This window comes from Protopterus annectens, chromosome 2.part0 (genome assembly GCF_019279795.1).
Source record: "Protopterus annectens isolate FY-2018-M chromosome 2.part0, PAN1.0, whole genome shotgun sequence".
Classification (NCBI taxonomy): Eukaryota; Metazoa; Chordata; order Ceratodontiformes; family Protopteridae; genus Protopterus; species Protopterus annectens.
In genome coordinates this window covers 1,458,839,668-1,458,864,555 of record NC_056728.1, presented here as the reverse complement: position 1 = coordinate 1,458,864,555, position 24,888 = coordinate 1,458,839,668, and positions in this window count along the sequence as shown.

The window sequence follows — 24,888 nt, the reverse complement described above, 5'->3', positions numbered from 1 at the left end:
GGTATGGCTGTATGTCTGGTGTGTCTGTGAATGTTTGCTGATGGTCTAATTCCATGCCTGCCAAGGACGGCATGATAGTCATATACTCTCTGTACTGTACACAATAAATGTCTCTCAAGTGTCACGCTGTCCCGGACTGTAATCACTGTTGCTGAATCCCTCTGTCACAGATCTATCATTGACATGATTATGTCAATAGCACAGTCACACTACATCAGTCCACAGTACACCTTGGTAGTTATATAGATCCAGCTGACATGAAATAGTCCTCTGTAGTTGTGTACCTGTAGGTGTTAGTGCTTGGCCCATACTGTCCCATCTGGATAGTGTGAGAGGTACGTACATGTGACACCAGCTATAGGGCACTGTTACACATAAAGGAAGGGCAGACCTGTAGAGTATATAACAGTACTGTTGCAAACTATACAGCCTATACTGGTATTAATGGACTGTATTTCTCTTTCACCCCACCTGTTATCTTTATCATAATTTATTATTGTTATACATTGGTTATGGTTTACTAATAACATATGTTGTTCCCTAAACATTATGTTGGGTCTTGTGTTTTATTATTGTTATGTATTACAATGGTACTAACATATCTTGTTGAATGTTGTTGGCCTTATGTCATAATTGTTATTGGCATGCTGCTACTATACTGACTGATATCTTACATATTGTTGTCTTCCATATACTATGCAATGCTATGTTACTGGGTTATTTGCAATGTTCAGGCATGCTGTTATAACTAAATAAATGGTTTGTTCATTACTAACCTATACACATTGAAATACCTCAACACAACAGCTCGCCAGAGTAGGCTGGTTCCTGGTGCTCCATCTACCCTACCTAAACTGGCTGTAGCACCAGGTCTCAGCACATCTGGGACCCAAGCTGGTGGTGCCCCCTCCTCTGGCCCTGCGCCACCTATGGGTGGAAGTGCCTCAGAGGATGGGGCCTGTCCCCCTCCCCACTGGGAGTGGGGATGGAGGGGGGGGTTGTCACTCAGAATCAGCTACTGGTGATGGTGTGCAGGATAGTTCATCATGGATATGAGCAATGCCTGCACCAGATTGAAGGCAGACTCACCAACCTGGAAGGGCCTGGTGGCCCTGGTGACTAGTCTCCAGCAGAGCCACCTTTGGGGCAGTGAAGGAGCAGTTTTAACTGCCCATGGATGGGGAGCTGAGTAACACTGCTGCCATCTGGGGGCACATGGACCTCTGATTCCATAGCAATCTCCCGGCCCAAGGTGTTTACCCCCCTCATGTGTCACACACAGCCTATGTATGCTGTCTTGTCTGTCTTGTCTGTCTGCAAATGCAACCTCTCCTGCCCAACTTACCTCCCCACATGTACCTATATCGCTTTCCCAACATTCCACTCTCTCCTAAAAAAAAGGGCACTTTTCCCACAAAATAATATAGCCCCCAATACATAGCTCTTCATTTCGTACACGTGTCCACTGGACATAACTAATTATTAACATTAATCAATCAACACATTTATGTTGATCTCAGCCCTCTCTCTGGGGTGTGAGGCTCCAAATTCAACATTCTGTAAAACCTGCACAGCTGTTATTGTAGGAGAAATGGAGAGCTATGGTCCTTTCCTACACCCGTCTTGCACATCCCTATCTGACTTTCAGTATGTTTTTCCCTCTGCCTGCCCCCATTTCACCACTTTCCTATCTACCCTTTTTTCTTTTCTTTTTTCTTTTTAGCATGGGTTTAAGCAGTGCTAAGCAGTGCGGAGCTAAGCAGTGCAGAGCACCATGCAAACTCATGCAAACCTGCTCAGCTACTCTTAAACATGATATTTAAGTAAATAATTAAATGTATCCTGTTTCTATTTTTAGATGTCTGGCAGGTGTCTTGGCAAAGCTTAGCAATGCTGCACTCCATGCCATGCAAACATGGTTTTTTAAAAAAAGAAAAATTACATTACATTGATATATTACAATTGGACAGTGCAGGGAGTGTGTTACTCATCTGCAGACACAATTAGCACCACACTCCCTACACTGATTCAATAACCATGTTCCATGGCATTCCCTCGACAATGTGCCATGATTAATATGCATGGCATGCTGCTGAGGGGGAACCATGTACATGGGCATAGTAACATTCTGTGTAGGCTCTACACTATGCCTACACAGATTTTATTAAATCCTGGGGTTAGTCTTTTTACACATACCCCAAAACTTCTTTGTGAGTATTCAAAGCAAATTCAGTAGGTCAGGTTAATTAGTTAGAAATCTAGATAATGGGAGAAGATTAAATAGTTTAGAACTATTTGCACTGTGGTGTAGATACCCTAGAGGATATAAAACTATTAAGGATGAAAGTGCCTAAGGTTACCCAGCAGTCTGAAGGACAAATAAAACAATTACTTTGCCTACTGAAATGGCTTTTGGACACTGGAATGGTCTTCCAGAGGAAGTAAGACATTGTCAAAATATTAATATTAATAATAATATTAATATTAATTATATTAATATTAATGCTGATAGTAACATTAATATTAATATCAATATTTTCTAAAGCTTCACATTATTTTTAAAGAAATATATTAGTTTTAGCCATGTGAAACAGGTGTTTTACCCTGTATCACTGTATTGTTCTACTGCATTGCATTGTACTGACTTTACATACTTAAATGTTTTGATTTCTACTGCGAAAGTTATTCAGTCTATTATGTATATAGAGAAATTGGTATTTGAATATAAATGTGGGAGATGTGTGCATCTTGAATATTACATGAAACATCTGCACAATGCATATGTTTCATGTATCATGCAAATCAGATCCCTTCTATCCCAGTTATCTGTTTTCTATTTTTTAACTGGGGTTATTTAATCTGATTTTTCAAAGGGATATCTAGTTACTTAATTTGTGTTGTAAGTGTTCTGAATAGAGTTTACTTAGTTTGTGTAGGACTTTGTGGGACTGATGTCAATCCATCAAATGTAGTTTTGATGAATGCAAATAAAGCAAAACCAGCCTTCAGCGAATATCGAAACAAATTTTTTTGCAGGGGGAAAGTCCCCCTGCATCCCTCATGTGGGGGGACACCACCCCCAGTCCCCGGTGTTATATATACCAACTTATAGGTTGCACACCAGTGGAGAAAAAGGCAATCTCCACTTTCATTGAAGGTGGGCTTGGCAAAAAGGCTTCAGTTTCTTTGGGTTTGCTGAAATCACCTTTGATGGATTGACATGCTCCTGATTTTGTGAATGTGTTGCCTAGTAAGTAGTTTACTAATGTTACTCTGGGTTTCTTTCCCATCTTTCTTTTAATGTATATTTGGTTTTGAATTAGTTTTTGTGATAAAGCAGTAAAAGTTATGTTAATATTGTTCTTTGATTAGTGTTGCTCTGACTTAATGGTGTTTTCTAAGTGGATGTTAAGGTTGTGGATTTCTTTTAATGGTTAATATTTTTATTTGAATCCTTTTTTCTAATTTTGTTAGATTTTGTTTCTAGAGATATGGGTTATGTTGAACAATTATTATGCGTTTTTTTGTGCGTGATGTTTTGTGTGCAGTGTGTGATATTTCGGGCCAGATTCATAAATGTCTACATTTAGTGCTGCTATTGTGTGCTTGACAGTGTCCTATTTGGTATCCTTTAAACAGTTCTTCACTTAGTGCAGAGCCTCAAAACAAGTATCAAAATATGTTAATGAAGGCATACGTAGCCAAATCACCATGCTAATTAAGCAATCCAACACGGCAGAGTTTTTCAGGAATGCATAAAATGAATGCATCCACTCAGTGGTCTCTTTTGCTTTGAAATCCAAAACTCTTTGAAATGCATGAAAGATTGCACTTAGAAAAAAAAAGCTAGGGTTTGCTGCTGCAATTATTAACCTGTATGTGCAACAGGCTTTAATTCAAGGTACCACTACTACTACTGCTGCTGCTGCTGCTTCCAGACCTCGGCCAAAAAGAAGAATGGTGTTTAGACCCTGTTTGACTTACCATGGCCTTGATAACAGAAATTGTAGCCTGATACAGGTTGGACAAGGATAAACTAGAGGAAATATGCAACCTCTACTTCCTTCACCTGAAGCCCTGGGGAAATTGTGGAGAACCCATCCCACTGGAAACAAACGTATGTGTAGCATTATGTATACTAGATGCGGCTACTTTGCAGAGACACACAGGGGATATATTAGGGATGTCACAGGCCTCGGCTTCTAGAATATTACATCAATTTCTAAATGCAGTGCTACAACATGAAAGGGAACATATCTGTTTCCCATGCATCCTACAGGATAGCGCTACAACTATGCAAGAATTTTATGCAATAGCACACTTCCCTGAAGTTCTGGGGGTCCATAGATTGCACACACATAGAAATAAAAGCCCCTTCTGATGAACAAGGAAGGAAGTACATTAACATGAAAGGATACCACTTTATAAACTGCCAGGTTGCCAGCAATGTCCATGGGATCATCTACAATGCTTGTGCAGGTAATCCAGGCAATTTTTATGACTCATGCATATGGAACACCTGTGAACTATACACAAGGTTTGCTAGGGGCTGACTTTCCACAAGGGCATATAGTGAGGAAGGTGGGTTATGTACTAGAACCATGGTCCATGACACCCATGAGAAACCTAAAAATCCCACTGAGCAATGATACGGTGATGCCACGCTCAAACTAGGAATATTACAGAATATATGTTTGGCTTGCTCAAATCAAGGTTCCAGTGTCTAGACACATCAGGAGGTACCCTGCAGTATGATCCAGCCACCTTTGCCGAAATACTCACAGTATGTGCCATGGTGCATTAGACAATTCTTAGGAAACAGCTTCAACATGGAGAATAAGGGGTAGAACCATAGTTTCCAGGACCACAAGCAGGACCAGTGGGTCTATATTATAGTATTGAAGTTTTTAAACTTCGAATGCTATAATATCGACCTTTTTTTGTCGAAAACTCAAAATAGCGAAGCCACGGAACTTCAAAATCTTACCTTGGGTAAGATTTCAGTTTTCCGTGCCAAGGCTTCACTATTTACTCTACTGTGGTGGGAAGGTTACGGACCGGGGTAAGGTAAGTATGCGAACGAAGGTTACAGACCGGGTTAAGGTAAGTGTGGGAATGGATCAGGGTAAGGTGAGTGTGAGGGACTTTAGGGTTAGGGAGCGGGTAAGGTGAATGCGCTGTAGTTAGGGACTTTAGGGTTAGGGAGTGGGTAAGGTGAGTATGCGGTAGTTAGGGACTTTAGGGTTAGGGTTGGGTTAAGATGAGTGGATAGGTAGTAGTGTAGGGTTAGAATTATGGTTTTGTTAAGTGTATGTGTGTGGTTTATTTATTTTGGTGTGCTTGTGTTGTGTGTTTGTGTTTCGGAACAGCGTATTTTTTCCCTGGGAAAAAATTCGCTGTTCTGAATGTTTGATATTTTGTGGTTTAGATATTTTAGATACGATGAAATAGCATTCGCTATTTAAATTGTATGATAGGGTAAGATAAATGGGGACCAGCAGCTCCAGCAGTTACAAGTGAGGAGTCTGAGGGGAAAACCACTAGTTTCAGATGGTGCTGGTAGACATTGGTGGGCACAATGTGTCATGGTTCTGGCTAAAAGGCAAAGGGTAGCACACACATTTACCATGTAAGTGAAGATCTTAAACATATACAAAGAATAAATTATACTGATGCTTGCAAAAATCCACAACCTTTACTCAACCATGCATTGGTTGTGCATTGTTAGCATCAGACAGAGACAACTCCCAAGGACACATCTTGCAGTAAGTGTGGAATCTCTATGAAAAAATGAGGAATATAACTGATTACTTTCATATGTAAATATTTATATCTGCCTAAGCTAAAACATGTCTCATGTACGGTAACATCAATAATAGTTTATGATTGGTGCTTGCAATATACAGCTATGGATTTTGCTGAATACTTTGCATTAAACATTTCAGTTGATCAGTGTATGTAAACCATCAGTAAGCAGGTCAGTGTTAACATCATTTACACAAGTGTAGCAGTAAGCAAGAATTGGTTATCTACTTTGACTGCATTACTAAGAATGCTAACACAGGTACAGTGAGAGTCAACAATGACATAACCAGTCATTCACAACTTAGTTGGAATGATAAATAAAAAAATATTTTTTTGCAATACATTAACATTAAAGCAAGCTACTGAGTTAGCTATCCACTCTGTGCAGCAGATATACAGGCAATGCTAAGTCACAAAGAAATGTGCAAGGGGCATGGCACAGTTATCATCACATGCACAGGGTGGTGGTGGGTATGATGATGTGAGATAGTGCCAGCTGTGCCACAGAGAGTAGGATAGTGCATGTGTAACATAAGTCAGCATAGCTAGCTGGAGTTTTGTAAAGAATTATATGTGACTTGAATATCAAACTGATTTGTACAGATGCTTGTGTTACAGATGTATTTGTAAAGTTGCTTGTGTTAAAAATGTGTCAATAGTGGGTCCTGATGGACAGAAAATAACTATACATGCATGTCAGACTGTATTGTTGTAACTGACTAAATGTATACATTTTAACAGAGAATACTGGAAGGGAATGGGGTTAAGCTCAGCCCAGCTAACCTTAAGAAAAATAGCCTGAAATTAAATGACTTGGTTTAGGCCATAAAGATTATATCTCACAGGACTGAATGCAGCCAGACATAATGTCTGTGAAGAGCCCTTCTGCAGTAAGGGTGGAAGTGTTGGAATTGTTTTACAGCTTCCAGATGCTGAATTAAGCCTTAGAAAAGTTCTGTATATGTATTGTGACTCATCAGTGCCAGATCTTTGCTCAGTTTCTAGGGAGGGGGTAGTGTGGGAACCACTGAGTCAGGTGACCAGATGTGATGTCATTCTGTAGCCAGCACTGAAATTGTATTTGAATACTATTGGGAGATGTGATAGATGCACTCTGTCTTGAACTTGACAACAAATACACTCATCCACTTCATCTTGCCTTGATCTAGCAAGTAAGTAGGCAACAGTAATTCATCAGTCAGTTAAGAATATATAGTGAGATTAGTTAAATGTTGTTTTGTTCTGTATCTGTCTGAGTCTTTCCAATGGTATTTTTTTTATATTTCCTGTGAATAAAACTCTGGTGTTTACTGTGAATATTCAGTATTGTCATGTTTTTCTTTTATTAGTTATTTTTAAATACATCTAAACCTTTCATTGTGGCTAGTCTTTTAGAAAGTATTTTAAGTTTTGAGAGTACTTACATTTATTTAGTGCTACTGTGGCTGCACACTCCTGAAAGTCTTACTGCTTTGAAATACTACAATTTGTATAAGTATTAATTTTACTAAGAGTAATTGGCTACCTTGGTAAGAGCCTTAGAGTAGCTAGCTTTGCATGTTCTGGTGGCAGTGTATCTACCTTATAGTCTGGGTGGAGGTGGCAAAGGGGGTAAGCTGTGCCAGTCTTTCCCAGCTGTTTGTGTGTGTGTGTGTGTGTGTGTGTGTGTGTGTGTGTGTGTGTGTGTGTGTCTGTGTGTGAAAATCAAATTTCAAAGAGCGTGTGTGTGACAGCTACTTTGAACAGGGACACTGAGACCACTGATTTCACAGAGAGGGTGGTGGAGGACTTGGCTTCCGACACCTGGCTAAGGACTCAACTGTATAGCTGTGTCAGTTGGTCATCTTATTTGGGGCTGGAGTGAAAGCCCTGTGTGCTCTTAAGGGAAACTGTACTTGATGCAGAGAGCTGCATCTGAAAATACTGGGTGTGTGTCTACTTTTTTCTTACTGAATGTTCTCCACTGGTGTCAGTGGTGAGGATTGAGGCTCCTTGATCACTGGCCCAGAGGAGGGACATCACAATAGAAATACAGGAGGAGAAGTCTGACACCAAAAAAGTGAGTGTGTGTGAATAATAAATTATTCAGGAAGCATACAATTGTCAGGGCCAGTAGCAAGAAATATATCAGTCAACAGTAGTGTTTATATAATGCATGTGTGTGTGTGTGTGTGTGTGTGTGTGTGTGTGTGTGTGTGTGTGTGTGTGTGTGTGTGTGTGTGTGTGTGTGCTCGTGAGGTGGTATGGGCAAATTGCTTTTCAATATGTGTGTGTGTTGGCATGAACACAATTAAGCAATGTATGTCCTGACATCTCAGGTGTGAGCCGTTCATGGTAGAGTAGTCATCACCCTTGACCATGAGAACTATTTCTTCCAGGAGTTGCACTGCTAGTTCCATGGCCCTTGTTAACAGTCAGTGTGCTATCTGAATTTGAGGAATGTCTGTTGGATGAGTTCTCATCTCGACTAAGTCCAGGACCATGACTGCATGACTTACCATGTCTGCGTGTACACATCAATCACTGAATGAGCAGTGTAAGTTATGCCTCTATGAGACTAGGATCTGGCATGGACAAATTGGATAACATCTGATGATGCAGTGGCTCTCCAGTCATGTGGATGCTGACCCTCCCCAACAGACGTTCCATTACAGACACTGCCCAGTTCAATGTTCATAGGCTCATAGGTTCATAGCGTAGTACTAGGCTAACTGCCCTTGCAAGCTATTTTAAGCCTATCCAATTATCCCTTGTGAGACTCAAACCTGCACCTTTTGTTTATAAGGCAAACACCTTAACTATTAGGCCAACCTCCCATTCATCCTGTCCAAGGAAACACTCACGTGGTTCAGGAAGTCCTGCATGTCAGAATGCACAACATTTAGTACGCACACTATTTCTTTTGAGGCCCTGCTGGAACATGCCTGTGCCTCTGTGATGGCCCTACACATATGTTGTATGGCACCTACTGACACACTAACATCAGAAGAGTGGTGGTCAGCATGCCTCCTTTGAGCACCTCTCTAACCCCCTGTGTGCTCATGATAGCTACATCACATATAAAATTATCCAGACTCCATCTGCTTGTTCATCACTAAATAACATTCTACACAGCTATCCCAGTTGGTCATTATGATCCAATGACCAAAAACTCCTGCTTATTTACAAACCTTTCAAATCTGCTGGGCATTGCCTGTACTCCTACCATGTTGCTAAGGCCTGGAACTCCTTATCTGTATTTACCAGGTCAATACTCTCCCATCCTTCAAAACTAATTTGAAAGACTTCCTAGCTGAAAGCTGGTTCTGTTCTTGCTCAATACCATGAAAACTCTATCTCTAAATGTGAACAAATACCCATTCATACCTTACATCTCCTTACTCTACCTTCTTCACTCTCTTCCTTACTTTTATCAGTTTCTCTCCCTCATGTCTTTCTCTAAATATACCATACACCTGCTTTTCTCTCACTTTATATTGCATTTCCTGTTTGTAGTAAACTAACTTACCCTTAATTTTTTTATAAACTGGCTAAAATTTCTCAAACTAGTAAATCATTGTCGTATAACTTGCATCTATTCTTAATCAATGTTTTCATATTACATCTAATCTGGTGTAATTTATTTAAATTGTAGTTGTTTTTTGTATTACTTTTAAAGACTGTAAAATTATTGTTCTTAAAATGTTTTGTAATACATTGAAGCTTTTCTCCCCAGGCCTTCGCTGAAAATGGGTTCCTACCCAGTTGGAATTTCATGGTAATCAAATGTCAATCAATCGATCAATAAATACAGGGAGACTCAACCAGCTCTGCAGCAGGAGTAACCACACTACCCTGATCAACTGTCTCACTCTCAACCTGTCGTATGTCTGAGGTCACATTGGTATGGGTATGTGTAGGGTCTATATCATATGAGAGAATCGCACAAATTGTGAATGCTCATAATATCGAACGTACCGGACATCAAAGTGCTTTTTCTGAGATCGTGGTACAGTGAAGAATGGGATATTTGCCCTTTCCTCACTGTAGTGCGATCTTGGAGTTGGAATATATATTTAGAAGGGGGTGTGGGGGGGCACAGCCCCCCACAATAGGAAGTTCGAGGTCTGGTACGTTCGATATTATGAGCGTTTATATATATATATATATATATATATATATATATATGATTTCACTTCATAAACATGAATTGCTGAAATAATGAATTTCAGAAATTTGTGTCCATGATGCTGAAACTTCAAAATAACGAAAATGCATAAGCGCGAATAGGACTATGTCGAAATCATGCTTATGCATGCACGTTATGTTGCAGAAGTGTTTGGCTGGGATGATGTCTGCAGTTTAAGGTGAGTGAGTGTGCGTGAGTGTTTTTCTAACTTGTACGAGTAAGTTAGGGTAGGGAGATGGAGGTATGATTGTGTGTGTTGGCTGTGTGTGATTATTTTTTTCTTTACTGTTTGTGTGATCTTGGAGTTAGCATATATAAGTAGGAGGGTGTGGGGATGCAGGGGGGCTTGCCCCCCTGCATGTGTGTAGTGTGGGTGTATGTCTGTGTAGTGTTTTTTTGCATTTAATTGTTTTGTAGTGTGGGTGTAATCGTTTGTGTGTTGTCTGCCGTATTGTGTATGTTCGATGTTTTGGTTTCGTGATTGTGAAGTGTGGTTGTTGTGATGGTTTCGGCTTTATACTGGCAAAATGCTGAAATTCGATATTTCAGCATTTCGGTAATCTGAAGTGAAACCATATATATATATATATATATATATATATATATATATATATATATATATATATATATATATATATATATATATATATATATATATATATATATATATAAAAAATATATATATATATATATATATATATATATATATATATATATGTAGAGCGACAATGTAAATTATTTAGTTATATTCCATACCTAGAAATTGTGTAGTAGACACACTTGGGCTGTTCTCCACAACAGCACCAACATCAGTGATTCTGTGTGAACCCCTTGCTGAGCTGTCTGGATCTCTGATTCTCTGATAGTGGACAAGAACTCCTCTGTCTCGGTCAGTGGTGGTTTAGCAGCAGGACCACCCCCCCAGAAGCCATCCATCCTTGGATAATTGCAGCTACTCTATATTTCGCATTCATTATCATATCACTGGCCGGATGTCTGATGTTCACCATAGTGCTTAGTTGATAACTTCATTCTCCACATTGTTGTATGGTGGTTTACATGGTCCCAGTGTCTTGGGAATCACAACTCTGTATGAGATTAAACATAAAAGAACAAAAAAGTAAGTTAAACAAAAAGTGATTGTTAACAAAAGAAATACGTATGACTATATGCATCCAGTGTGCACAAAATCATTTAAAAATTAAAGGTCTCTATGTATACTCACAAGTTAATATAGAAACCCCCCACAAAAGAAAAGAGCAACGAAAACTAATGCTAGAAGTTTGTAAGAATGACAATAGTTGTATGACTCTGTTGTACACTGCAGCATTAACAAACATAATTTAAACTTTCAGTTAAAAATGCATGAAAGTTTCTTTGGAGATCTACTTGTGTTGAGGGCAGGTGGATCTATATCACAGAGATAACACATTTGTTGGGCTACAAATATAACCCTCCCTGAGATTGCTAATAAGTGATACAACACTTTTCTGCAAAACCTATTCATATTCCAAGAGAAAAGTTTCTTTAATTGCAGGTAACATTTACTTTCCAAATATTTTTAATGCAAATAAATAACTGATATACATGGCTATGCCAACAGTAATAGACAAACAATGCAAATAGTAAACAAATGATTGTGAAATGTAATATATCAGTAAGATCCAAATAGTCTCCCCTATTATGATACAAGTTCCTTACCAACCCAATTAGCTTTATAAAGAACAGATTCATCTCTCTGAGAACTGTGAATGTACAAATGAGGTGTGAACTCATTGCCATTCATAAATTCCACAATCTGCACTAAGTGCACAACAGGTAAACACAATGTAAGGACCTACCTTATTGCATGACATACCTTAGCACTGCAAAGATAAGCTTTGGGACTTGCTAAAGTCTTCCAAGTGTGAAATATTAATCTGACTGCAGGAACAATACATGCTTCACAGTCTTTCTCCTTTGATGTACTCTTACTTTAGGTGTTTCATGGAGAAGAGAAATACCAAATGTCTTGGGATTACACTGACTGACTTAGGGCAGAAACATTCATAACGTCTTTATGAAGTGATTAAGACCCCTCTGTTGTACTTCTGAGTAAAAAATTGTCTACTTTTCTTCTCCTAATTTTATATATATATATGTGTGTGTGTGTGTGTGGCAAATTGTGAAAACAATCTCAAGTCTGTGCTGCTAATGCCCTAGTTTGATGGTTCAAATCCAGAAAGGGTGCTGTTTGTGTCACTGAAGTGATGTTTAAAGAGTATATGTTCAAGTTACAAGACAGCAAACCTAAAGTCACATCAGGGAGATTGTTTCTGTCTTCTTCATCCTTTGAATGCCAATTGGGATTGCACACTATAAACTGTTAACTGTCACCAGCAGTGAACCACGGTTCTCTTTCTAAGGTAAAAACTCATAAACTTAATTAAGGAATGGCATTGGTATTGCAATTGAGACTGGTACTGGAGTGCTCTGTCAGTGCTATGGACAGTGCAGAGTCAAGAAATTTCAGCTGTCAGCTATCTCTGTGGTGCAATGTTTAAGTAAAGTGAGCTTTGAGAAAGAAGACACATAATGCAGGGTTTGAATCCAGTTTATAGATATTTTTGACTAGGTTCAGAATAAATATTGATACACAATGTTGTATATGAAATGAACATACTAAAGTTTGTGTGATAACTGCTAAAATTCTTACCCGTAGTCCATGTGAATTGTTGCTTCAAATGTGTTTTGGAGACTCACCTCTTCTTATTATTAATAATAATTGTATGTGCTATAGATGATGTAAAATGTGGCATTTTGTAAAGAGTGATAACACAAAAGCAATAACATGAGTAATGTTGGTGTATGTGTCATATATGCTTATGTGTATCTCACAATTATTCATCATGACAGCAATGCATTTTTTATTTTAAATTTTTATGCCATTATTCATTGTATACACTGTGCCAAGAAAGACCTATAATTTTCAGTTTGTTCTCTTTTTGAACCATTACCATTGCATGAAATCCCGATGATGTGTAACTCAAATGCTACTTGGGATGTGGCAACCAAATATAAAAGGGTGGGAAAAATTTTCAAGGAACAAGCAGGTTAGCTATAGAGGCACCTAATCAAATAAAGGAATTATTGGAGCAAATCATTTTTACCTGCTTGAATAAGCATTCTGTGTCTGCTCCATCCCCCACAAACACATTAAGCTAAAGTTTCTGAAAGAACTATAAGTGTTCTGTTCCTTGCTAGATATAGCATTTATTTGTGTTACTTTGATATATAATTTATTTCTATAACTCTTTTGTTGTTTTGCATTTTGCATTTGCAGGCTGCTTGGAAATGCACAACCATGGTTGATGGATTAAGGCAAAAAATGAAAAATTTAATTTGGGCTGCATTCTGTACCACACATAAGCCAGGTACTGGTGTGCGGCAATAGCACTGAGTCTAAAACACACCTGCTAGCTCTCTATCCCTATGTTATAAGATGTAAGTGCAGTGAGCTTGGAGAAAGAAGATAGGTAATGCAGGGCTCAAATCCAGTTTACAGATACTTTTTTGAGGGAGGAACAGAATACATATTGATACAAATTTTGGAATATGAATGTGCTGTTGGAAAATCAACTAGTCTCAGTATTACTAACAACATGTGATATCCATGAAGTGAAATATGAAATTTTCTAAATTGTGATAATACAAAAACAGTAACATGACTTGGAAAACTGTATTAGATATGATGAATTACATCAACATATCTCCCGAGTAGTAATTCCGAGAGACATACATTTCCTTTGAAATGATGCCAGTATAAATTGTATCTGCTGTGTCAAAAATGATTTAATGTTGTGTGCTGTCTGTCCCCTTTCCCATTATGTGCCATTCCCTAAAGTCTTTATAGAAATTAAAGTTCTGATGTGGCAAGGAGATGTGAAAAGGATGAATGTGGCAGTGTAATGCACTACATGATCAGGTCATTGGTAGATATACCCTTTAATTGCTTTAATTTTCCTTTCAATTGTTTCAGTTTTATTATTTTTTTTATTATTTGTTTGCCTTTTGCATTAGCATGCTGTTTGGTAGTGCACAGTCATGATTCATGGCTGAAGGCAAAAGTGAAAAGTTTAATTTGGGCTGCCTTCTGTAGTAAAAACAAACCTGGCACTAGTACACTGCTGTCACCACTCTATATAGTACCGAGTGAATAAAATACACCTGTCAGTCAACACTCTATGTGGCACACACTGCAAATACATTGAATAGGGAGCAAAAACAGAGATATTGCCAGGTTCAAATTTGTAGTAGTGATAATTTTGCTTATGGTATCAGATGACGTATTGCCACACATTTTTGGATATAAATTCAACACCCTAACTCTGTGTGATAAATGCTAACAATATAACCTAAAGTCCTTGTGAACTGCTGTTATCAATGTTTTGTTTTGGGATAATAAACTATTCTTGTGAATAAGAACATTTGCTATGCGTGATATCAGCTATGACAGTTTCTAAAGCATAATCCCTAATGACGATGTGTAACAGAAATGCATGTTCGGATGTGGTAGGCCAATGTTGAAAGGATGACCGTGTTAGGGTAATTGTGTACGAGCTCTATTTAATGATAGACTGCTGTTTCTGGAATTACAATTTTATATATATATATATATATATATATATATATATATATATATATATATATATATATATGGTTCTACCTGACATAGTCGAAACCACACAACACCGACAACGACATCACCGACACCACATAATCGACAGTGCATTAACACGAAACCTCACATACCCGACAACGAAATAACCGACGGTACACAAACACGAAACCCCATACACGGCACACACCACAATAACAACAATAAAACAAAACACATCCCCATTCCACAAACCACACACACAACACAAGCACACCAAAATCCTTACAAACCCACACTAAACCTTACATACACAACTATCGACAACCCTAACCCTAAGGTCCGTCACTATCGCACACGTACCTAACCCGCTCCCTAACCCTAACTCACTTAACCCGCCCCTATCCCAAAGTCTATCCCTACCGCACACTTACCTGACCCGCTCCCTAACCCTAACTCACTTAACCCACCCCTATCCCAAAGTCTATCCCTACCGCACACTTATCTAACCCGCTCCCTAACCCTAACTCACTTAACCCACCCCTATCCCCACAGACCGTCAATATCCACACTTACCTGACTCGCACCCTAACGTCCGCCACTACCGCATACTCACACAGCCTTTTCCCATGTCGGCATCCTCGGCATCTGTGTTGTCATCCGTCGTGTCGGTCTTCTGCATTGTCGATGTTCTGGCACTCGCGATTCGCGTCGGTCTTCTTCATTGTCGATCTTCTGGAGCTCCGGATTCTGTTGTTGGTGTTCTAAGCTGTCGACTAAGTCAGGTAGAACCATATATATATATATATTTTTTTTTTTGCCTTTTGCATTTGCTCACTGCTCAGCAGCACATAGCCACGGTTCACTAAGGTAAAAATGGAAATAATTGGGCTGCTTTATATACCACAAATGAGATAGGTGGCAGTGCATGTCTGTCAGTGCTCTGAATAGTACTGAGTGAAGAAAATATACCTGTCAATTTCTTATCTTGTGGCACAAATTGTAAGTGAAGTGAGTTTTGGGAAAGAGGATAGGTAATACAGGGTTCAAACCCATTTAACAGATATTTTTACTGAGGAAGTCAGAATGACATTTGTCACAAACTTTTGATTAGGAATGTATCACAAAATAAAATGATTATCATAAATAGGATTTTTGCAACAAATGTAACAGTAATGTCTACCATATAAGACCAATATAATGTGTGTAAAGTATGTTTAACATGGCAATGATAGTTAATTTAATATATACTTGCATATATATGATGTTCACAATAGTGTTATTATAATTCTTTGACTCATTACGTATAGCTGTATGTTTAGGACAGTATGTCTTGTGATGTGTGTATGTAACAGACCTCACCATGTCTTATTCAGGTCATGCAACTTCTTGCATCTGAAATGTACTTAAAACCACTAATACTGTATTTTATATAGAAATGCAGTGCCATAAGTAATGAAAGTTGGACACATACAGGCATCTTTTAAGTACAGCTCCATTCACTTGTGAATTAGTTTATCTCAAATTAACACTTAAAAACAGATGCGTTCCTGTGATATTGGCAGTTAATAAGCAAATGGTAACATTTCATCCTTCTTTTTCTCATGTGTTCGAGTCCAAGGTGGTACTACTCAATTTTACTAGTGTATAAGTCCAAACAGCCCAATATGTCACAGTTAATACCATTTTACATACAAACAGCAATGAATATAGCAAACACCATAAAGCATTTCAGTGTTTTAACATTGGAAGATGTGCAAATAGGTAGATCATCACACATGGCCATATCTCACTGCCATATTTCACACTTTTATTGCTTTTGGATGCAATTATTGCCAATGTGTCTGCCAAGTCATGTTTGTGCTTTCAGTTGTGGAAATGCAGCTGGCAAGGCTGTGTTTCTTTGTGCACTGGCTGTTACATGTCAGATGTGAATTGGATGGCATTCCCAGTTCAGATACATAGTTCGAGCTTGACTTCCGTAGACATGGCTGACAAAGGTGGGGATGGTGTAGCATTTAGAGCACAAAGGTGGGGGGTTTTGAGGATTCCTTGATTTTTGTGGCACTCATCATAAAGTGCTACAGCCATAAGCTACTGCAGGGAGATTATACTGGGTCTGAGGCATGGAATAGCTTGGCAAAGGCTGTCTGCAGTGCAACTGGCATTCCACCCACTGGGGAACAATGTTATCTCCATTATAGTGACATGACGAGGTGTAAGCAGGACTTCCTGAGCCAATGCAAAGATGAATTTAAGACTACAAATGCCTCTCAGTTGTGTATGTATGGTGACGTATCACCAGTTAATGATATAGCATAGATTATCCAGCCAATACAGTTATCCATTATGCCTTCATATATTTTTTCTCTTACTGTACAGCTGCAGAAGAGATAGCACAGAACAGTGAAGTGTATCAAAAGTGAATCACTCACTTCGGAGAGGCATGGGGTAAGTAAACATCAGGTATGAATGTAAGCCAGATAATACTTTACAGGCTATCAGTCCATATCATCTTGAGCAGGCACACCTGACCTTTGCAATCAAACATACAAGCCTGCTGCAATTGCTCTTGGTTATTGCATTAGGCAATGAATGCACCAGCTTAGTTGTGTATGGGTTCAATTCCAAAAAGCAAAACTTAATGTTTATTATAAGAGAGTATTTGTAAAATATTAACTACAATACTGAATGACATTAACAATTCATTGCTGGCAAATGCAATTATTAACTTGGAAAGAATAATATCTGACATGACATAGTGAAATAAATGTTTCTATGTCTTATACCTAATTTTATCATATTTGTTTATCCATTGAACTAATAAAATAATGGTACGTGCCATGGATTTTATTCTCTCTGTTTTATCTCCCCAACCCTATATCTCTCTCTTTTTTATTTTTTATATTTTTTTGAGGGGGTGATACATTGATGCTGAAACCAAACTGATCATCTGCACAGGGAGCTTCACTGACCAATCACTGTGGTTTGGTCCGCCTTACCTCCACTGGTGGCCATGTTGGCAGAATCCCAGGCAGCGCTGACACTCAGCACATCTGGGTCACAACCTGCTAGCATTGCCTCCACAACTCCTGCCCTACCTGTTCCACCTGTCAGGTAGCTCTACCCCAGCTGCTGATGCACTGGTACCCTCCAGGAGCAGTATTAGTGGAGGTGGTGATTATGTCACCCATCAGGAGCTAACAGGGCTGGTGTAGGACATAATGGAGGGGGCCTCATTGCCCAAATTGGCATGGTTGAAAAAGTCCTGTATTGTATTGCTAAATCAATGTCATATCCAGCAATCTGACACATCATATATGTTACCCATTATATACATAATGATACCCATGAAACTGACACAGAAGACAGAGTACTGAGAGTGAGGGCTAAATTCTGACTATCCTCAAGTTGGACGTGGATGTGCCTCTGATGTCCCCTACCTATCCCTAATCATAGTGTCCTCCAACCTTTTGCATCCATCACCATCCCTGTGTGTTTTGTATGCCCTGTATGTCTGTGCCTGCTACCTAACCTACTCTACCAACGTGACCCTCTCATTTCTAAGCACCTTCTATAACATGCTTGTCTGTAAAAAAATATGGGCAACTGTCCCAGAAAAAAAATATGCTCAATCCATAGCTGTTTGCCTCTGTGTCATCTCGATGCACTTAATGCAATATGACATTTTTCTGTTGTTGTCACCCATCCCTGGTGTAGTGATTCTCCAGTCATAAAATCGTGTGTACAATTCTACATTTATGTTGTGAAGAAGTAGATAGGTATGGTGCTCTCCACCTACCATACTGCAAATTCCTGTAGTCTTTCCCCTCTGTCCTCCAGTCTGCTTGCTCTCCATTTTCATGACTGTCCTAGCAACCCCCTTTGCACACATTTAACCTGGTTGAAAAACAAAAACACGCACAGCACACATGGAGAGAAATAGCCCATCTAACAGCCTTCATTTTTTCTCCTCAGCATTTGCACAGAGCTTGGCATTGCACATCGAAGCTGAGTGATGGTGAGGTTTTCGTCCTATTGAAAAGTACGTTTTTTGCTATCACCTGCACTAGTCTGATTACCTTTGTGCAAATGTGCTTAAAACTACTGTGCTATAAGAATACAGAGTAAAGGCAATGTAATGATACAGATTTTCTAACAGTTATTAGTCTGCTGGATATAATGAGCTAAGAATTCCTGTGCAGTGTCTTGAGATAATTCACATGTTTGTATACTGATGCTTTTGCACAGTGTCAAGGGTTCTATTCCAGATGTATACCAAAATATTATTTCATGCCATTTTATATTCCTATCACGTGTTTAACTATGAACTTCAGTATTTCTCTCCAGTTACAACACTCATGAACCAGCAGGGTTAGGAAAAATGTAGCATAACATTTGAATAGAGGAGCAATACAGAATCTGCAAAAAAAAGTATTCCTGACAGTTAGACTTATTAAACCATCCTTATCTTGCTCATGTCTTATCTTGTTTCTGTTCTCTACCCCTTCTAGCTTCGTATAACAAACACTTTATTGTACAGAGCATGACAGAGTAATAATGAGGAAACACCTAAGGGTAACACACCATAAAGATGGTCCTAAATGTCCCATAAACACAATTCTTGCTATTTCTCTCTCTCTCTGTCTCTATTCATCCCTTATATATCATCACCTCTTACTGTTGCACTGTAGGCTAATGGATGTGGTGTTCATCTTATGGGCTTTTACTATTACTGTGATGAAGCCTAATGTTTACATCTTCTCTTGCTTCAGTAAGTTGTCACTGTCCCTTCAATTGTGTGATTTAAACCTTGTGAATAAGGAGTTCTTTTGTGGTATGTTGAAATGATACTCATATCTATAGCATGACATTTGCATCGTTTCAAGTGTTCTAATCCAGAACTAAGTCAGCCTGTTAGTAACTCTTTTTATAAGACTATTGTATGTTCAGCTGTCACCTAGGTATTCTATTCAGCCAACATTATCCTGCTTCAGTAATAAACTACTTGCTTCCTACCTTCCTCGCCCATCTCTATGTCTCTACCACTTCTGTGTCATCAGTCTGTCTCCTCAGCATTTGTATGATGCCTGCTGCTGAATAGCACCTGTAATGTAGGGGGAATGGCAGTACACAGCTTATGGCAAACTCTTGAGAGTTTTTGCCTTCGGCCACATTACTCTGGTGCTCCTCACCCTACTGTACCAGCCTCGCTGCCCTATGTGCAGCATGAGGAGACTGTTTTTATCTTCTTTTGAACAGGCTGCAGAGTCAAATACACACCATACCGGATGCTCCAATTGCAAATATTATTAAGAAGCATGTTGCCCAAAGAAATCTGGGCTTCATGACAATTGTATAAATCATCATACATAACACATTATTGTTGTGCAATGGATACTTTATCATGCTGCTGGCTGTAATGTACACCTTATGTAATGTTAAAATTGTCATTACTGTGATGAAGTCTGAGACCTACATTCTCTCTTGCCTCATTGTTTTGTGACTCTCCAGTCAAACCGGTAAAATTAAGGTTGTGAAGTAGCACTTCCTATGTAATGTCTTGACGTAATTCATGTCTGTAAAATCTTTTGGCATAGTACCAAAAGTTTGAATCCAGAAAAATGTGAAAGTGATATTTAATGTTTTATTTATATTAGTATTATGTGCATAAGTGTTGTCTACATATTTTATTAACACATCGTTACCCAGCATATGTCTTCATCACATTTCTACTTGTTGACTCATGCTTGCTCTATAATGGAGACACTTGGTTGTACAGATTACTTATCAGGAAAAAACATAATAGTAACATACTATTAAGATATTAAAATGGCCCAGAAAATGATAATATTATTTTTCTGTCTCCATCACTGTCTCCATTTCTCTATTTGTTCCCCTTTCTGTATCACTTTGTACTGTTGCATATTTATGCTAGTGGATGGAATGTCACATTATGGGATTTCACAATTGTCATGAGTACAATGAAGACGTATACATACATTCTCCTTTGCTCTGATCTATTGCAGCTTTGAACTTTGTGAAGTAGGGGTTCCTATGTGGTGTGGTTAGGTACTGCTCAGTTCTGTAGATTTGTTTTTTAATACCGTTGTGGTTCGAATCCCAATGTATGTCAAAGTGTTATTGAATGTTTTGTTTGTAAGTATTGGCTACACATTTTGTTAACACATCATTATCGTGTTACTGTGTTAATGTGCCTGTTCCCTATTGGGAAACATTGTCCTGCACACATCTTACCTGAAAAATTATGCTGACAAACCAAACAGTAACGTAACACAAAGATGTGTAGAAGTGAACCTTAAGCAAATCTCTTCCTATGGCTCCATCATTGTTTTCCAATCTCTCTTCCCTCATTTAGTGTCCTCAGCTTTTGTGCAGAGCTTGGCATTGTGCACCAGTGGTGAGTGAAACCATACCACAATATTGTTACATGGACTATATTTCTGATATGCACTGAAGGTGATAGGATTGATGAGATTGCATTTACATCCACGGTCAGAGGTAAAAATCATAGGTTCATAGGTGTGTACTAGGCTAATGGCCCGGGAGCATTAACAAGCATAGCCCATAGGATTACCATGGCATCATGTCACCCGACTTTATTTCCCAGTGCCTCTGACAAATAGATCCACTGGAGTTATCCCCAGGGTGAATTTTCTATTTCCCATCCACTCATCAATATTTCTCTTGAAGAGGGCCAGTGAGGTGCTCTGTTTTATATGTATGGGAAGTCTATTCCATAGCATGGGCACTCTCTGGGTTATGAACCTGTCCCTCCAGCATGTTCTGTTGATTGTGGTAATGAGGTTTAGGTCTCTAGAGTATGTTGTGCAGAAGGATTGGGATTTCTTTAGATGTAGCATTTCTAACAGAGCAGGGTCAGACATGGCTTTGTAAGTCAAGTAGCGATTGCTTCTAAGTAGATGATATGAGACAGAGAATAGCTGGAGTTTTTTGAGTCTGTCCATATAGTACAAGTGTTTAAGGCCTAGGATCCTCTTTATGAAGTACTTTTGTGGCCTCTCCAGTTGTTGCAGGTGTCTAGTGAGGTACAGGCCAAATGGGGCATTGTACTCTATGATTGGCCTAATGAGGGAAGAGTAGAGAGAGACAATGACCTCTTTCTTCCTGAATGCAAAACCCTTAGTAATGAGATGTGTCACATAGAAGGACTTTCTGACCACGATGGCAATGTGGTGGTCAAATGAGAGGTTGCTGTCAACCTGTGTTCCCAGATCTCTTATAACACCTTCTGTGTTCAGTTCATAATGACAAATATGTGTCTTTAATAGATGCATTGACTGTAGAACTGAATCATGTCATATAAACACATACAATTCACAGACACAATTGCAACATACCACAAAAACACGGACAGTCACTGTATTTGAGGACTGTGCCAACTATACATCTGCATCATACATATAAGGCGTAAAGGACTGTAACTGTCATGACAAATGTGTAAATCATGACACCTGAAACATGACCATAATGTTCTGTATTACATCAGATTCAGACATGGTTATATATGTATACTTCTTAACAAATGTGTACATCATGACACGTGACATGTGACCATAATGTTCTGTATTCCATCAGATTCAGACATGGTTGTATATGTATACTGCTTATTTCTGCAGAGGCACAATATGGAGCAGCACAGACAACTGATGATTCCTGTTCTAAGTTCAACATCTTGAGATACGATTACACATGTGCTGATACTTTGGCATCTGCCACACAAATAAGATTACCAATTGTACGCCTCAGGGAGAGAATTAAATAAAATATTATAACAGATAATTACATGAGTGGGCTGTACAACTTCTGTATGTGTTAATGGAATGTTGTACCAAGGTATCTGAATTTCACAGTGATGCTGACTCAGGTAATTCAGTCTGTTAAAGTATGTTTGCATTCCAATGTAATGTAACTTTTTCACCCATAATCCATCAGGGTTACTCAGAAGTTCACTGTCATATTTTGTAAAGGCCTTTTTGTATTGTCAATGCACATTGTCCAAGCACGAGCCAGTACAACTGACAGTGACACAAGAAATGGCTACTATTTGCATACCATCATACCAGAATGAAATGTTATGAATGCTTGGATGACAATCCAGTGTTTTATAATTGTGATTGTTACTGAAACATCATACTGTGGAACAGGTGCACATCACTTACAATAATGTAATGTACATGAATAAGAGTATACAGATGTTATCAGAGAGTGTGTAATTACACCGATGGAGCACATTGTTGTTACATCAGCCTGTCCAAACAGGTCTACTTCATAACACTGAAATTTCACAATGTTGAATTTCATAACATTGAGACCATAACATCGAAAATTCAAAACACTGAAAACCCAAAACATTGAAAACTCAGAACATTGAAAATGTGCTTCATAGCATTGAAAACTATATTGCACAAGTAAATGAGATCCCCTCCACCCAACACACTTTCTACTACATTCCTGCAGGGGGGCAAGCCCCCCTGCACCCCCATAAATTAAATATACCAACTCCAAGATTGCACTACTGTGAAAAAAAGTTAATTTCCTAACCTCAGTGTATGGTGATTGTGATACAGTGAGGTTAGGAAATTTTTTGGGGGGCGTGGGGGGTGCAGGGGGGCTTGTCCCCCCTTGCAGAAATGTAGTAGCAAGTGTGTTTGTTAGTTAGGTGTTGTTATAGGTGGAGAGGATGTTATTTACATATGCGTTGTAGTTTTCAATGTTATGAAGCACACTTTCAATGTTCTGAGTTTTCCATGTTTTTGGTTTTCAGTATTTTGGGATTTAGATGTTTTGGTCTTAGTGTTATGAAATTCAACATTATGAAATTTCAATGTTATGAAGTAGACCCGTCCAAACACAAAACCTGCAATGCACACTAGCTTTTCTTGAAAACACTGATGACACTTACAAATATTGTTAATACTTACAAATGTGCATTTTTACAACTTTAATATCAGACTTCTCCTGCGGGGCTTTCAGTTCATACTGTGTGCTCTAGATTGTGTAACTAGTTATTTAAGTGATTCAAATCTGAGTGTGGTGAACTTGTGTGTGTGTGTGTGTGTGTGTGTGTGTGTGTGTGTGTGTGTGTGTGTGTGTGCGTGCATGCATGTGTGTGCGTGTGTATTTGTGTGTGTTTCTAGTGTCAGGTAAGTAAAGCTTCAACAACAAATTTGATGTGTCCACTTCCACTCTGGAAAAAACTTTAACTTTGGAGACAGCTCCCTCTGCACGTTATCCCACCTTTACCATAGATATCTTCTCTGCAACACACTGATGAGGTCATACTGCCAAAAGTACACTATCTCCCCTTAGAAGTTCGACTTGTCTTGTGGCACTTTCAATTCATGGTGTGTTTTCTAGATGGTGAAACTAGATAGGTAGGTGGTTTGAATCCACATACTGAACTTGCTCGTGTGTGTGCATCTGAAGTGTCAGTTACATGGAACTTTATGTAGCATGTAAAATAAACAGGTTTATGTCATGGAATGCTGACACCAAACAATGGAAGCAACAAGCACTGGGGCAGGGGATGTGTTATCATCTTGTTATTCAACATTTACTACAGGCATGAACCATGCTCACTAAGTGCTAGTTATAGTGCGAAGAGTAAATGTGGTGCTGCACCAGCAACAGCTGCTAATGTGATGACAACTCCTGCGTCCTGCATTGTATACCAGCATTTACCGATGTTTGCTGCCTGTGATGAAATGCTAGTGTCAGCGGTATGTTGTCCTTTGCAGGATCAGGCAAACTGTTACATTACACAAGTACAGAAAAGGATTACATACAGTGACACAATACTGCTGATGAGTATATATGAATTAGATGAAAAAGAGCTCATACATGAAATAACTGTTACCATATAATGGCTCCTTGTTTTCAGTTTAACCATTTCTACATACAACATAACACTGATTATGGGGATTTCAATTATCCCACCATCAACTGGGAATCCTACTCTAGCCCAAACTTGCTAGCAGCAAAGTTCCTTGACTTTTTGAATTCAAATGCTCTGGAGCAAATTGTCCATACCCCAACAAGACAGTCAAACATTCTAGATCTGGTCCTCACCAACATGTCAAAAAGGTGCCCTGCTGCAACTGTTGGACCCCCATTAGTTAAAACTGACCACAGATCAGTCACCTTCAATCTGACACTAACACCAGACCTCACAAAGGGTGAAATTAGACTAAAATACTTCACCAAGGCAAACTATATCCTACTAGGTGAAGATAGT